This window comes from Tachyglossus aculeatus, chromosome X3 (assembly GCF_015852505.1).
Source record: "Tachyglossus aculeatus isolate mTacAcu1 chromosome X3, mTacAcu1.pri, whole genome shotgun sequence".
NCBI lineage: Eukaryota > Metazoa > Chordata > Mammalia > Monotremata > Tachyglossidae > Tachyglossus > Tachyglossus aculeatus.
The window spans coordinates 30388842-30399719 of NC_052099.1; the positions used below are offsets into that span (position 1 = coordinate 30388842).

General features: G+C 41.0%; 1 long non-coding RNA gene across 1 annotated transcript; it reads right to left on the minus strand.

Moving 5' to 3' along the window:
- Positions 1–3098: 3098 nt before the first annotated feature.
- LOC119948725 lies at positions 3099–10878 on the minus strand. The gene is made up of 3 exons (XR_005457043.1): positions 10844–10878; positions 5924–6000; positions 3099–3135 (listed from the first exon to the last, which is right to left on the minus strand). It is a non-coding gene; the product is annotated as an uncharacterized LOC119948725 (long non-coding RNA).

The following is a 10878-nucleotide window of genomic DNA, read 5'->3' on the forward strand; positions in this document are numbered from 1 at the left end:
TTCTTTCTTTCATTCATTCATTCTTTCTTTCATTCATTTTTTCATTCATTCAATCGTATTTATTGAGCGCTTGCTGTGTGCAGAGCACTGTACTAAGCGCTTGGGAAGTCCAAGTTGGCAACATCTAGAGACGGTCCCTACCCAACAGTGGGCTCACAGTCTAAAAGGGGGAGACAGAGAACAAAACCAAACATACTAACAAAATAAAATAAATAGAATAGATACGTACAAGTAAAATAAATAGAGTAATAAATATGTACAAACATATACACATATATACATGTATACACACACTCAATGTGTGCAAAGCACTGTACTAAGCACTTGGGGGAGGACAATTCCCGACACTTTAGATAACTAAGGAATTCAGGATGAATATAAACTTAGCATGAAAATGTCTTTTCGGCCACAGAAAGCCCCTGGGACGGATGTGACTCCCAACTATTTTTTAGCTCATCACACAAGGAGGAAAAAAAAGAAATAAGGTAAAACTGCAACTTTAGACATAATTTTCAAGAAAAAAAAAAACCCTCTCCAGAGCCTGTAGCTGTCCTGCTATTAATAAATAAAGGTCTTCATATGTCGTGTTTTAATAATGTCTGCAAAATCTACCCTTTTCCCATTCTTGTCAGCCTTAGAGGATATGCTTTCTTTTATTCATTCCATCATATTTATTGAGGTTATTTACTGGGTGCAAAGCACTGTACTAAGCACTTGGGAGAATGCAATATCAACTGTGATTGTCTTAAGCATTATACACGGTGCTATTCGGCCTCTAACAGTTACTGTAAAAGGAGGCTCATTGCCAATAATTCATGCAGCTGACTCGGTTGGAATATGAAATCATGTCATTTTCTGTTAGCTCCAGATGGAAAATATATTTTCAAGCAGCTCTTTCGCTTCTAGCCAAAAAAAAATTCTTTGACAACCTAGTTTTATCCCAAGAGCTTCATTATTGCAGCAATTACCTGCTTAAAAAGCTTAAAACAGGAAAAAAAGACCCCATCACAGTCTCGATACCATGGAATAATAATAATGGCATTTATTGAGCACTTACTATGTGCAAAGCACCATTCTAAGCCCTGGGGAGGTTACAAGGTGATCAGGTTGTCCCCCGGGGCGCTCGCAGTCTTCATCCCCATTTTCCAGATGAGGGAACTGAGGCCTAGAGAAGTGAAGTGACTTGCCCAAAGTCACACAGCTGACCGTCGGCGGAGCCGGGATTCGAACCCGTGACCTCTGACTCCAAAGCCCGGGCTCTTTCCACTGAGCCACGCTGCTTCTGGACTACGCTAGTTTTCCCCCGTTCTCCCGTTCCAAAAGGCAAGGAGGTAACGAAAGAATGAAGATAATCAATCAATCAATCAATCGTATTTATTGAGCGCTTACTGTGTGCAGAGCACTGTACTAAGCGCTTGGGAAGTACAAATTGGCAACATATAGAGACAGTCCCTACCCAACAGTGGGCTCACAGTCTAAAAGATAAGCAATCGAATGTGCTTAGGTAACCAAAGTAATCATTTCAGAGTATCTTTACTTTTGGTTTTTCACCATTTTGGCCTGTCCGTGTACAGTGATGCTTGTCAACCTGTAAAATTCGCTGATTTATTTATTTTATTTTTTATTTGGTTTTACATTTCAGCCAGTCAAAAGCTGGTGACACGTGATCTCCGTCTTTACTTTTCTAGACTGTAAGCCCACTGTTGGGAAGGGACCGCCTCTATATGTTGCCAACTTGGACTTCCCAAGCGCTTAGCACAGTAAGCGCTCAATAAATACGATTGATTGACTGATTGATTGATCAAGTAGGGAAGCAGCCCAGGGTAGGAGATAAAGCGTGGGCCTGGGACTCGGGAGGTCGTGGGTTCTAATCCCACCTCTGCCACTTGTCGGCCGTGTGACTTTGGGCAAGTCACTTCACTTCTCTGAGCCTCAGTTGCCTCATCTGTAAAATGGGGGGTGAGGACCGTGAGCCCCACGTGGGACAACCGGATCACCTTGTATCCCCCCCAGAGCTTAGAACATAGTTAGCGCTTAACAAATGCCATCGCTAATTAATTGGCTGGGTGGGCCGTGACTTTTGCATTTTTTCAGGGCCTTACCGAAGAGCGGATTTTGAATTTTAATTTACTTTTCAGATTTATATATGTTTTCCCCCCTCCCAAATTAAAGTTAAACCCAATTCTGCCATAATGCCGTTGAAGAATTAGGGTACCTTCTTTCAGACCCTTGAGAGACAGGGACTGTGTCTTATCTGATTGTCTTACATCTATCGCAGCCCGCTGTTGGGTAGGGACCGTCTCTATATGTTGCCAACTTGGACTTCCCAAGCGCTTAGTACAGTGCTCTGCACACAGTAAGCGCTCAATAAATACGATTGAATGAATGAATGCTTTAGTACAGTGCTTGGCACAAAATAAGCACTTAACAAACAGTATTATTACTATTATTCCACCCATTTATAATAATAATAATAATATTTATTAAGCACTTATTATGTGTAAAGCATTTAGGGCGCATTTCCTTATGCCAGCTCGTGGGAGTTTGGGTTCTGCTGAAGCAGCACTTAAATGGCATTGCGCATTTGAGTTTTATTTCATAATAGTTTTTATGGGAAAAACATCAGGAACTTTCAGGCTGATTCTGGCGAGGAGACAGCATTGATTTTTCACATACTGCGAAGCATCTATCAAAACTGAATATTCCCCATTACAAACGTAAATATTTAAGCTGCCCAAGAATAATAACTGTTAATCTGTATGCAAATTGTATATCGCGTCCTGAGGATACTGTATTATTCAAGGGCCTATCACGAATGTCTCTCATCTAGGACATTCCAAGTGAAGTTGATTGATTCTCACACGGGTGATTTGGGAAACATCCTTTATGTTGCCTCGGGGTGACAGAAATTTACTAGAAAGCCCTTATAATGAAGAGATCATGATTAAGTCCTCAACTTCCTTTTTATTAAATTATTGTTTCTCACGGTTACGCCGAAAGGTACCATCATCTTCAGCAGAAAAGAGGAAAACGGGTTCAAACTATGTCTACTCTCCAGCCCCCTGAAAATGATTTGAGCTCTTCCCTAGTCAACATCTCTTCATTCAGTACTTGAAAAATGTGTTTCAACGTCCTCTGCTCAGAAAGAGAAATCCTTGTTTCAATCAATCAATCAATCAATCAATCGTATTTATTGAGCGCTTACAGTGTGCGGAGCACTGTACTAAGCGCTCGGGAAGTACAAGTCGGCAACATAATGATTTACGTTTCCAAGTTTCCAATTATTGCGTCAAATCTTCCACGAGGGTGATTTCTCAAATTCCTTGATTTTATTTTACCTGCTCGAGAGAATTCATATCGCGTGAAGCGCTTCCATCACATCTGAAGACGAGCCCCGTAAAATTACCAAAACCGGCAGTACTTTCATCACATTTTTTAGAGGAGCAGTGTGGCTCAGTGGAAAGAGCGCGGGCTTTGGAGTCAGAGGTCATGGGTTCGAATCCCGACTCCCCCACGTGTCTGCTGTGTGACCTTGGACAAGTCACTTAACTTCTCTGAGCCTCAGTTACCTCATCTGTCAAATGGGGATTAAGACTGTGAGCCCCACATGGGACAACCTCATCTCCTTGTGTTCCCCCCAGCGCTTAGAACAGTGCTTTGCACATAGTAAGCGCTTAACAAATACCAACATTATTATTATTATTATTCTCTGAGCCTCAGTTACCTCATCTGTAAAATGGGGATTAAGACTGTGAGCCCCTCATGGGACAACTTGATCACCTTGTAACCCCCCCCCCCCAGCGCTTAGAACAGTGCTCTGCACATAGTAAGCGCTTAACAAATGCCATTATTATTATCATTATTATTTTTTAATGGTAAGTATGTTAAGCGCTTACAAAGTGCCAGGCACGATACTAAGCGCTGACATGAATATAAGATAATCAGGCTGGACACAGTCCGTGTCCCACATGGGGCTCATAGTCCTAATCCCCATTTTACAGATGAAAGAACTGAGTATTAGTAAGTGAATCAATCGCATTTAATTGAGCGCTTACCAAGTGCAGAACACTGTACTAAGCACTGGGGAGAATACACTATAGCAATATAACAGTTCCCTGTTCCCAACGAGCTTACAGTCTACAATACTGTGCTCATCTGACTCTTTTTCTTTATGGTGTTGCTATTATTAATAACAATAATATATTATTATTATTATATATTATTATATATAATAATAATAATAATAATAATAATAACGGCAGTATTTGTTAAGCGCTTACTATGTGCCAAACACTGTTCTAAGCACTGGGGGGATAGAAGGTCATCAAGGTTGTCCCACGTTCTTAATCCTCATTTTACAGATGAGGGAACTGAGGCACAGAGAAGTTAAGGGACCTGCCCAAAGTCACTTAACTTATTATTATTGTTGCTGTTGTTGTTGTTGTTGTTGTTGTAATTAAGAGCTCGGAAGAGAGTCATCACCGGTTAATTGACTCAACCCAACAATCAGCGGCAAACATCCATTTTATAATAACGATGGCATTTGTTCAGGCCACGTAGCGTGGCTCAGTGGGAAAAGCCCGGGCTTTGGAGTCAGAGGTCATGGGTTCAAATCTCGGCTCCGCCGATTGTCGGCTGTGTGACTTTGGGCTAGTCACTTCACTTCTCTGGGCCTCAGTTACTCCATTTTAAAAAATGGGGATTAAGAGTGTGAGCTCCCTGTGGGACCACCTGATCACCTTGTAACCTCCCCAGCGCTTAGAACAGTGCTTGCACATAGTAAGCGCTTGATAAATGCCATTATTATCCAACGCTTAGAACAGTGCTTTACACATAGTAAGCGCTTAACAAATACCATTATTATTATTATTATTGTTACGTGCACAGTGTGTGCCGAGTACTGTTCTACGACAGAGGAAGCAAACTGTAGCTATAATGGGAAGGGCATGGGTCTTCTAGACTGTGAGCCCACTGTTGGGTAGGGACCGTCTCTATATGGTGCCAACTTGGACTTCCCAAGCGCTTAGTACAGTGCCCTGCACACAGTAAGCACTCAATAAATACAATTGAATGAATAGTAAACGCTTAACAAAAGCCATTATAATAATAATAATAATAATACAACACAGTAAGTGCTCAATAAATACGATTGAATGAATGAATGAATGGGAATCAGAGAACTTGTGTTCTGATCCCGGTTTCAACAGGGCAAGTCACTTCTCTGGGCCTCAGTTTCCCCTTCTGTAAAATGGGAATTAAACGCCCGGTCTCCCTTCCCCCTAGACTGCGAGCCCCAAGTGAGATGGGGACTGCGTCCGAAGAAATTATCCTGTTTCTACACCAGGCTTAATACAACGCAGCCAAAGGGCGATTTGGGCTTTAGAGGACGGTGGTGTTTGTTAAGCGCTTACTATGTGCCAAGCAAATAGGGGAGATACAAGGTAACCGGTTTGTCCCACGAGGGGCTCCCAGTCTTCATCCCCATTTTCCAGACGAGGTGACTGAGGCCCAGAGAAGTGAAGTGACTTGCCCAAAGTCACCCAGCTGACCGTCGGCGGAGCCGGGATTCGAACCCGTGACCTCTGACTCCAAAGCCCGGGATCTTTCTACTAAGCCACGCTGCTTTTGTTCGTTTCTGGAGATTTTCACAGCACTTTAGTTACACGATAAAAGAAAATCGAGAGTGACTGCCCAGATACGAAGCCGGTATTTGCAGCTTAAGAAGTGGGCTTGAAAAGTCGCAGCTACTCAGGCTCTTACCCCATTTGCAAATTAAGCAATCAAACCATCTTCCAACGATTTACCTTTCAACTCTTGCAAGACTTTTTCCTCATAAATTCCACTTCTCGGCCACAAAACGTTCAAATTTCTTATAGGCGACTGAGCGGTGCTCGTAATTTATCCAAATGAAAGAAGTAAATACCTCACTTTTTTCTGACTCTTCCAGGGAGGTGAACGGGTGCCAACTGGAAATTCATCTTTACCTCAGGCTTTCTTCCTCTAAAAATATTTAGGACGAAAATAGCTTGGAATATTTCTGTTGGTGGTTGCTATCCCACTATCCCATCTCTCCCCCCTTTTTTCTTCTCAGTTATTTCGGTCAAGTTATCGGTAATGAAAGCGTTAGATGCTGATATTTCCCCCCCTTTTCTAAGGAGAAAGGGGCACAGTGGCTGTTCATTTCTCTTATTTTAAATAAAGGACATTTTGAAAATGAGATTTGGAGTCGGTTAACTAAAAGAAAGTGAAAGAAATTGATCTACTGTATATTTCTTCAGGGCAAGGATCTTGTCTTTCCTTCTATTGCTCATATCCTCACATTTCTAGACTGTGAGCCCACTGTTGGGTAGGGACCGTCTCTATTATGTTGCCAAGTTGTACTTCCCAAGCGCTTAGTACAGTGCTCTGCACACAGTAAGCGCTCAATAAATACGATTGAATGAATGAATGAATGAACCTGTACTTCCCAAGCGCTCAGTACGGTGCTCTGCACACAGTAAGCGCTCAATAAATACGATTGAAGGAATATTAACAAAATAAAATAAATAGAATAAACATGTACAAATAAAATAGAGTAATAAATACGTACAAACATATATACATATATACAGGTATATATACATATATATATACAGAATATATATATTCTGTTGATTTGACACCTGTCCACATGTTTTGTTTTGTTGTCTGTCTCCCGCTTCTAGACTGTGAGCCCGTTGTTGGGTAGGGACCGTCTCTATATGCTGCCGACCTGTACTTCCCAAGCGCTCAGTACAGTGCTCTGCACACAGTAAGCGCTCAATAAATACGATTGAAGGAATATTAACAAAATAAGATAAACAGAATAAACGTAGAAATAAAATACAGTAATAAATACGTACAAACGTATATACATATATACAGGTATATATACATATATATACAGAATATATATATATTCTGATGACTTGACACCTGTCCACATGTTTTGTTTTGTTGTCTGTCTCCCCTTTCTAGACTATGAGCCCGTTGTTGGGTAGGGACCGTCTCTATATGCTGCCAACCTGTACTTCCCAAGCGCTCAGTCCAGTGCTCTGCACACAGTAAGCGCTCAATAAATACGATTGAAGGAATATTAACAAAATAAAATAAACAGAATAAACGTGTACAAATAAAATAAATAAATAGAGTAATAAATATGTACAAACATATACACAGGTATCTATACATATATACAGAATATATATATTCTGATGACTTGACACCTGTCCACATGTTTTGTTTTGCTGTCTGTCTCCCCCTTCTAGACTGTGAGCCCGCTGTTGGGTAGGGACCGTCTCTATATGCTGCCGACCTGTACTTCCCAAGCGCTCAGTCCAGTGCTCTGCACACAGTAAGCGCTCAATAAATACGATTGAATGAATGAATGATATTAGCGTTGAGCGTACTACGTTCATCAGCAAGACAATCATAGCGGTGAAAGCAGACAGAACCGGAAAACATGCCATTCATTCATTCATTCAGTCGTACTTATTGAGCGCTTACTGTGTGCAGAGCACTGGACTAAGCGCTTGGGAAGTCCAAGTTGGCAACATATAGAGACGTTTGTTCGTATTTATTACTCTATTTATTCTACTTGTACGTATCTATTCTATTTTATTTTGTTAATATGTTTGGTTTTGTTCTGTCTCCCCCTTCTAGACTGTGAGCCCACTGTTGGGTAGGGGCCACCTCTATATGTTGCCAACTTGGACTTCCCAAGCGCTTAGTCCAGTGATCTGCACACAGTAAGCGCTCAATAAATATGATTGATTGATTGATTGACAGAGGCCAACTTAAAAAAAAAGCAGGCTTGCACTTAGACCAGCAGATCCGGGCAGGGAATTACAGGAATTCCATTTCTCCAATTGTTCCGTGATTCCCGGGGAGCGTGGAGGGGAAATTTGCAATTCACATAAGTAGAGGTCCGATCCTATATTGATTCAGAGAGAAGCAGACATGCTTGGAGAACAAAGTTTGCCAACAGTAGCCAAAGGCCCCTTAATTTAGGGACACTCTCTTCATCGTTGGAAGTAAATTACCTCCTCCAAGAGACCAGACTTGAAGCACTCTCCCATTCGAGAAGTTATCAATCAACGCTTTCGGATCGCCTCTGTCTTATTAAATTACTGTTTACTCAAAAGTAGGGTTTATGAAGCACTGCCAATTAGAAGTCAGTGCTTGTAAATTCTTATTTTCTCCAGTCCCCTGGCGATTCATTAGCGATTCAGCAAACACTAGTTTCTCCCTTACAAAGTCCGCTCATCAAATAAAAGCGTCTCCCCGCTTTAAAACTAATAAAAAAAAGTCGAACGGTTTTTTCTGTTTGAGTTAGTACAGTCATTTTATCTAATAAAGGATTTATAAAATAAATAATTCAACAAAAAAAAAGGATGAGGTAACTCCAGACAGGCAAAACGAACTCTTCTGAAATCATTCCCACAAGATTAAATCTTCCGACTAATAAACGGAAAGCAGGGGTGTTTTCCAATTAACTTGCCGGCCCAGTCCCCCACAGCGTTTCTCAATTTCGTATTATAAAAACCCCTGATGATCAAAATAGGGACCCCATAATTTAAAAATGTGCTGCTTTGAAATCTTAAAATCTTAATATCTTTGAAATCTTTTTAGACTGTGAGCCCACTTTTTTAGACTGTGAGCCCACTGTTGGGTAGGGACTGTCTCTATATGTTGCCAACTTGGACTTCCCAAGCGCTTAGTACAGTGCTCTGCACACAGTAAGTGCTCAATAAATACGATTGATTAAAATTTGTTAGAGTTGTTAGACTGTGAGCCCCCCGTGGGACAACCTGATCACCTTGTCACCTCCCCAACGCTTAGAACAGTGCTTTGCACATAGTAAGCGCTTAATAAATGCCATTATTATTATTATTATTGTTCTAGTTGACCTGATTTTTGTTGACGTGGTATAAATTGGCAATTGTTTTATCTACATCAAAGGACCGAATTGCTGTTTCCTTGTATTATGCAGTGGCTGCCTTCAATGAACTCGAGGCAATTAAGGAATAAATTTGTACTTTGAACTTCAGGAAAAGCATTACGGAAATCAATTGCGTTACTTCTCCACAAAGATACTTTAGACGCAAAGTCGGACATTCTCTGGGGACATAACTAAAACGTAGAAAGGAGGCAGCAAGCATTCATTCATTCAATCGTATTTATTGAGCGCTTACTGTGTGCAGAGCACTGTACTGAGCGCTTGGGAAGTATGAGCAGTTAGGCAGGGCAGATCTAGTTGGCAATAAAACCACGCTGCACCCTGTGGGGAAGTTTATTCATTCAATCGTATTTATTGAGCGCTTACTGTGTGCAGAGCACTGGACTAAACTGGGAGGCCAAGCCCATCTGTGGCACCTCGATAATTGTAACGATCAATCTTGGTATTTGTTAATTGCTTATTCTCTGTCCAGCACTCTACTAAGTGCTGGGATAGAGACAAGGTAATAATAATAATAGTAATGATGGCATTTATTAAGTGCTTACTAGTCATTCATTCATTCAATCGTATTTATTGAGCATTTACAGTGTGCAGAGCACTGGACTAAACTGGGCAGCCAAGCCCATCTGTGGCACCTCAATAACTGTAACGATCAATCTTGGTATTTGTTAATCGCTTACTCTCTGCCCAGCACTCTACTAAGTGCTGGGATAGAGACAAGGTAATAATAATAATAGTAATGATGGCATTTACTAAGTGCTTACTAGTCATTCATTCATTCAATCATATTTATTGAGCGTTTACAGTGTGCAGAGCACTGGACTAAACTGGGAGGCCAAGCCAATCTGTGGCACCTCGATAACTGTAACAATCAATCTTGGCATTTGTTGATCACTTACTCCCTGCCCAGCACTCTACTAAGTGCTGGGATAGAGACAAGGTAATAATAATAATAGTAATGATGGCATTTACTAAGTGCTTACTAGTCATTCATTCATTCAATCATATTTATTGAGCGTTTACAGTGTGCAGAGCACTGGACTAAACTGGGAGGCCAAGCCAATCTGTGGCACCTCGATAACTGTAACGATCAATCTTGGCATTTGTTAATCACTTACTCCCTGCCCAGCACTCTACTAAGTGCTGGGATAGAGACAAGGTAATAATAATAATAGTAATGATGGCATTTATTAAGTGCTTACTAGTCATTCATTCATTCAATTACTGTGTGCAGAGCACTGGACTAAACTGGGAGGCCAAGCCCATCTGTGGCACCTCGATAATTGTAATGATCAATCTTGGTATTTGTTAATCGCTTACTCTCTGCCCAGCACTCTACTAAGTGCTGGGATAGAGACAAGGTAATAATAATAATAATGATGGCCTTTATTAAGTGCTTACTATTCATTCATTCAATCGTATTTATTGAGCGCTTACTGTGTGCAGAGCACTGGACTAAACTGGGAGGCCAAGCCCATCTGTGGCACCTCGATAATTGTAATGATCAATCTTGGTATTTGTTAATCGCTTACTCTCTGCCCAGCATTCCGCTAAGTGCTGGGATAGAGATAATAAAAATAATAATAATAATGGCATTTATTAAGTGCTTACTATTCATTCATTCATTCATTCAATCGTATTTATTGAGCGTTTACAGTGTGCAGAGCACTGGACTATACTGGGAGCCCAAGCCGATCTGTGGCACTTCGATAATTGTAACGATCAATCTTGGCATTTGTTAATCACTTACTCTCTGCCCAGCACTCTACTAAGTGCTGGGATAGAGACAGTAATACTAATAATGATGGCATTTATTAAGTGCTTACTAGTCATTCATTCATTCAATCGTATTTATTGAGCAGTTACCGTGTGCAGAGCACTGGACTAAACTGGGAGGCCAA